Consider the following 6,000-nt stretch of genomic DNA (forward strand, 5'->3'; position numbering starts at 1 on the left):
ACATTCACAAAACAGTCTGGAGTGAAAAAAGTAATCTACTGCATCCTCAGTGCCTCAGATGTTGGAAGAAAACAGAATTTTCAAGGAGGAAACAAAACGTGCAAATCAGTTCATTAATTTGGAGGAAGAATTATCTCAGAGTGCGGGAGTTTCCAAAAACCAAAGGAGGCTGAACTTGGGACCACAGGTTCCTCAATGCATGCAGTGTATCACTATGGAAACCCTCTACTATTTTTAGACATCTAATGTCATCCTATGTTATGTAAATCATGACTGTTTAAAGCCTTGTGTCACTTCACATGGAGAATGGATCTCACAGGACTGCTATCCAGCCATGATTATCAAATTGGTGTGAGTAGCAAAGCGGATATGACAGTGTAAAATTAAATTAGCAAATTAAGCCTTCAGCACAAAGCTGTTTTGACATTGCCTCTAGTTTGCCAACACTTAAATGGGTAACATATATGATGTACGTACAAATGCTTGAAATTCTCAGAATCAGTGTGAACAGAATATGGCTCATTGTAAATCTTTCAGCTCTCTCTCTGTCAGTCTGTCTGCCTCCTTCTCATGCCTCTCTGTGTTATTTCAAAAGGTCAGAAGCATAAATCGCCAGCCAAGTTCAATTACAGTCAAAGGCAAAATTGTCAGTTGATGAGTGTTTGTGGGTGTGTGTTTGCGTCTCCAGTTACGGAAAGAAAAGGTTAGGCTAAAGAATTACCCTTCCGCCGACTGAACCAGAGCCAGTGGCCTTTTCCAAGACTGACCCTTAGTTGAGCATTCAGCCAGCGGCAAACAGCCATGAGCTCATTCCAATTAGACAAGCACAGAAAAAAAGCCTCTTATTGTCAGTGTCTAACTAATATGTTTGATCTCACCACCTAACAGACCTTTCAGAGCAATCTCAGATCACTCATTCATCATTGGCAACTGAGGAACTACTTACTGTCAGTAGGGCCTACTTCGATCCAGATCTAGATAGCCATGCAACTGAATCCTTGTATCCTACCCATCATGTCCAGGGATTCAGTCTGATTCACTGCCAAAATGCATTTAATGTTGGATTACTTGGTGGTTTCTTGTCCCAAGCCCTGGATAAAGTTTAAAGTGATTGTACTTGTGACAAGGATAGATGGTTTAGTGTTTATGCCTGCCAGACATTTACTTGGTAGCCTTTACAAAGTAAAAAGCTTGAAAGATGTGCCATTGACTGGTGACTCTTTTCATCAAAAGCTTGTTTGAAATCAAGCCCAGCTCCACAGGAGGGGTTGGCCAACCTATTTATGAGCTTGGCCCCATCATTAAACTAAAACCCACCATGTAGCCCACCAAGAAAGCTCTAAGACCCACCTTACATCACAGAGTTGGATTCTCATTGCCAGAACTGCATTTCATCTTTCTTATTTCTCTTTCTGTTGCTGTACCTACCTTCTGCTGATTTCCCAAGGTGTCAATCAGTAGCCATCTTTACTTAGATACACATTAGTTCCAGTTCTTGAATTTCTCAGTGATTTAGATACACATTAGTTCCAGTTCTCAAATTTCTTGGTGATAAAACAGTCCAAAACCACAACTAAGTTTTCTCAGTTTGTATAATTTTACTTGTTTATCGCTCCTTCCAATCAAACTGCCAGATGGTTTGTTAGTGGGGATTTTCCATGGACTCTTACAGTAGATTACATCAATATACCAGTAGGTGGTGCCAATTGACTGTTTTCATTAGTAAATCGTTTACCATTCAACTGATTTGTTTAAAAACATTGATTCATTCAGCAATGGTTGAGTGAGTGAATGATTCATTCTGTCGACGGAATCGTTCAAAAAATGCTGATTCATTCAGGAATGACATACCAATTCAAGCCTGTAGCGCTGAAACCCCATTGTAATTGTTAGAATGGCCAAGGATCAGCAATCTCCATGTAAAACTGGTTGGGCAGACCAAACTGTAAGTCGTACAGACTTGAAACTTGGAGAGATGGTAGTACTCATATGGTCTACAACGTCACCAAAGCTTGCCCCAATCGGCCTGACGGGGGCGCTACAGCGATCAAAAGTATGAAATCGCTCATACTGTAACTCTAAACCTGTTTATCAAAATGCATGCCTTGGATTCATCTGTCACCCTGGGCAAAATTTTCAGGTATTCTGCATTTTTTGAAAAACCCACTTTTGCAAACTAATCTCAGGTTTTCACCTGATCGGAATCAAACCAGTGCAGAAAGATTCTCTGGAGAGTGGATATCAATCATTCTCAAAAAAAGTTTCAACTCTCCGTAGCAAAGGAATGCCAAAACGTTTGAAAGGGGCAGGGCTGACTAAAACAGCTATAACTTTTGACTGGAATGATATCATCTGCAAACTTACATTACAACACGTATGTAAGAGCTGAATCTGAGGTCAGATGTCAGAAAAAGTTAAGTAGCTTTGCCACATGTTGGTGCACAAGAGGGGAAAAAACATAAAACAGTTTGTCCTATCAATGTAAAAAACCAGTGTGCACACTCTTGGTCCAAATTGCCCCAAGTGCCTATAAGGACATTTTGAGAATTTTGAGCTCCTATTAGAAAAGGTCGATGGGAAAAAAACTTGGTGGGCCTGTTTGACTCATGGCCCTAAAGGTCTGGAGGAATTTGAAAGAAATTCGCCACTGGGGGCTGATATCTCATTTTTCAAGGGCGTAAACGATTGTACATTGCTCGTTTTTTCACGATATTCATATTAAATATTAGACCTTCTCATTCTGAACAACTTTGCCTCTAGAACCACTGCTGTCAATCAAACCATTTGTTAAATGATTAAGAAAATGTTTTTTTCACTCAATATGGAAAAAACACTGTGGTGAAATTTTCAGGACTCTCTAAGTCAATCATTATCAAAAAAATAATATAAAGCCTAAATAAAAACTCAAAACTTTACAAAACCTGGTAAGCACATGCAACAGGTGATTCTAAAAAAACATAGTTTTAGGAGATCAAACCACAGCTGGCACTATAACAGTCATAAAAGTAAAAAAAGAAAAAACATATTTCTATGGCAAATTACAGTATACACTCTTAAAAATAAAGGTGCTTTAAAAGATTCTTCACAGCAATGCTATAGAAGAACCATTTTTGGTTCCACAAAGAACCATTCGGTCAAATGTTCTTTAAAGAACCATCATTTACCTTCTTATAATCTGAAGAACCTTCTTTCGCCACAAAGAACCTTTTGTAAAACAGAAAGGTTCTTCAGATGTTAAACATTCTTAATGGAACCATTTAGGTTCTTCTATGGCATCGTGAAGCGCCTTTATTTTTAAGAGTGTACCTATATTTGCCAAAAATGCTTAATAAATGATTTGTAATATTTTTTTCATATGTGCTTAAATGCCTTAAAGCACTTGAACCTCGGTAATCGCTGCTTGCAGCTATATTTTTTCTTGAATTGGGTGTTTTTGCAGTGATGCCATAGAAGAGCTGTTTTTGGTTCCCCAAAGAACCTTTCAGTGAACAGTTCTTAAAAGAACCATTTTGAAGAACATTTTAAAAATCTAAAGAACCTTTTTCAACTATAAAGAACCTTTTCTGCATTTGAAAGGTTCCATGGATGTTCAATGTTCTTCATGGAACCACCGATGCCAATAAAGAACCTTTATTATTTGTCTATATTGTATAATCCTGTTACTGAATAGTCAAATTGTTTTTAATATAATAGATTAGTTTAAATGTGAAACAGTTGAAATCACCTTTTGGTTTGGTTTGTTGAATGTGCTTTAGTTTTGTTAAAAGATCACCAATACATTCAACTTTTTCAAACTACTGTAGACACTTATCTCTCACTCATTCGTTCTGTTATTGGGCGTATTTGTCAGTTTCTCTCTTTCCTTCTGTAATGTTTCTGTTTATATGAGTGAGTGGGTGGAAGTCTTTAAATTATTTAGCAAGAGTAACCGGAGGCCACATACAGGATGAGATCTTTTTGTATTCATCCTCTCAATGGGCTTGACTGAATAATGCATATCTGAGAGTCATAGGAAAGAAGAAACTGGATGAGAGCATTTGACATAAACACAGTACAGCCGCGGGCATGTTGTAGTTGAGCAATAATGTTATTATGATGTCTAACTCAATGGGAGGGGGATGGTGGTTATATTTGAGGCCTTTGTATTCTTTTCCTTTGCTTTCGTTTAGGTAAACACAGGCTTTGTCTCAGCAGGGCCTAAAGATATCTGACACTGCTCAGCATGAGCAACATTAACAGATACAATGTGTCAATTTGTATTATTTTAAAGATTTTAGTCATCTGAGACGTTTCTTTGTTTATGTGGAAATTTGCTGTTTTAATACATTGTGTCGGCACTAATTTTACAAATGTTTTGCTGTGTTTTTATAGTATTATGTGTCTGTTTTCTGCCCTAACTCCTAGAAAACTCTTCAAGCTGAAGGCTTAGTTTGAAGCAAAGAGATCAAGTTTAAACTAGGGTTCTACAAAAGAGAACCAAAGCCTATGTGCCATGTGAGATTAATGGATCATAAAGTTGGAAATGAGTGTGCATGCAAACTGCCAAGGACAACCGGTCAGCAAGAAATACTCCATCAAAGCTTTGCTATTCTCCGGTCAACTTGAACCTATGATTCATGCTTTTCGCTCTCAAAAGACACATTTTCCCTATTATCTGGACTCTGTAATACGGTGCAACCTAGTTCTTTTGGGTTTTTTATTAGGCTTTTTTTCTTCACACTCCCAAGTTATGTCTGATCTAATAGCATCGAGCTCCCATAAATCTGTACTGCATGGAGATTCATTGTTGTAGGCAAAATAGACCTCCTATCGCTCACACACAATATGGCTCTCGCTCTCTGCTCCAACCCAGAGACTCATCAGCACGAACCCATGTAATAAGTTCTGTTGTTGTCACTCTCATTTCACTCTCCATGTGTGCTTCTTCATTCCTTTCGGTTTAGATATGTTCCTCCTTGTCCCTTGTGAACCATCCATCCTTCGCTCTCACAGCCTCACAAGAAAAAGAAGCAAAAGACCTCCAGAGCTTGGGCTGTACTCTGTGTTGTGTTCAAGTGGCTGTCACTACTGTGTGCCTAAAACTATTGAATAATTCAAAGTCCCAAAATTGTCTTTAGATTCACAAACGCCGTTTAACCGCTGTATAATTAACACAGCTGACCTTGTTCGATTGCGTCCTCCTCTTAACATTTCCTTGTTGTAATCTTAAATTGGGTCATTTTCTTTTAAGCTTTAACACCACTGCTGAACCTGAAAATACTGGTTAGTGAACTTGTGTTCTGTGTGTGATGTAATTATGCCTAGATTTTTTCCATGTTCTAAATGAAAACAGTGACAATTGTCTTAATCTGCACATTTATTTCATTCATATGTCTTTTTAATGAAAACTGAGGATATGAAACACTGATTTAACCAATGAACAGAACCTCTTTGAACACCTCGCTACACTGGTGGCATTACAACAGCATGACTCAAAAGAGCATTGTTGATCAGTCCTTGGCTAAAAAACAAGAACTGACCTTACACATCTTTTTTTATTTATTTATTTCAAAAGTTTTGTTTGTTCTCTTTCAACCTATCTTTGTCTTATTGGCCTCACAACACTAATAAATGATTGTGAATTTAACAGTAAAAGACTGTAAAAATGGTACAGTAAAACGTTATTAATTGGTTAACGGTAAGTTACCTTACTATACACTGTGAAAAACGTTTTTTACAGTTAAATACAGGTTTTTACTGTATTTACTGCAGTAAAACAGTGTTTGGAAGTGAAAAAGAATGTATAAGTTACAGTGAATGTAAATTGACATTCCCAGAATTCTCTGTTACATTTCACATTTTATGTTTTTTCATTGAAATAACTGTTTCTTCTTACATTTTTTGTTAAATTAATATTTATTGCATTATTTTTGTATCATATGTGTTACCATGATGGTGTTTAGTGTTTCTGTGAAAGACATTGTGCATGTTCTATAATTATATTGTCTTCAGTCAGTTGCA

The sequence above is a fragment of the Garra rufa genome, chromosome 22 (assembly GCF_049309525.1).
Source record: "Garra rufa chromosome 22, GarRuf1.0, whole genome shotgun sequence".
NCBI lineage: Eukaryota > Metazoa > Chordata > Actinopteri > Cypriniformes > Cyprinidae > Garra > Garra rufa.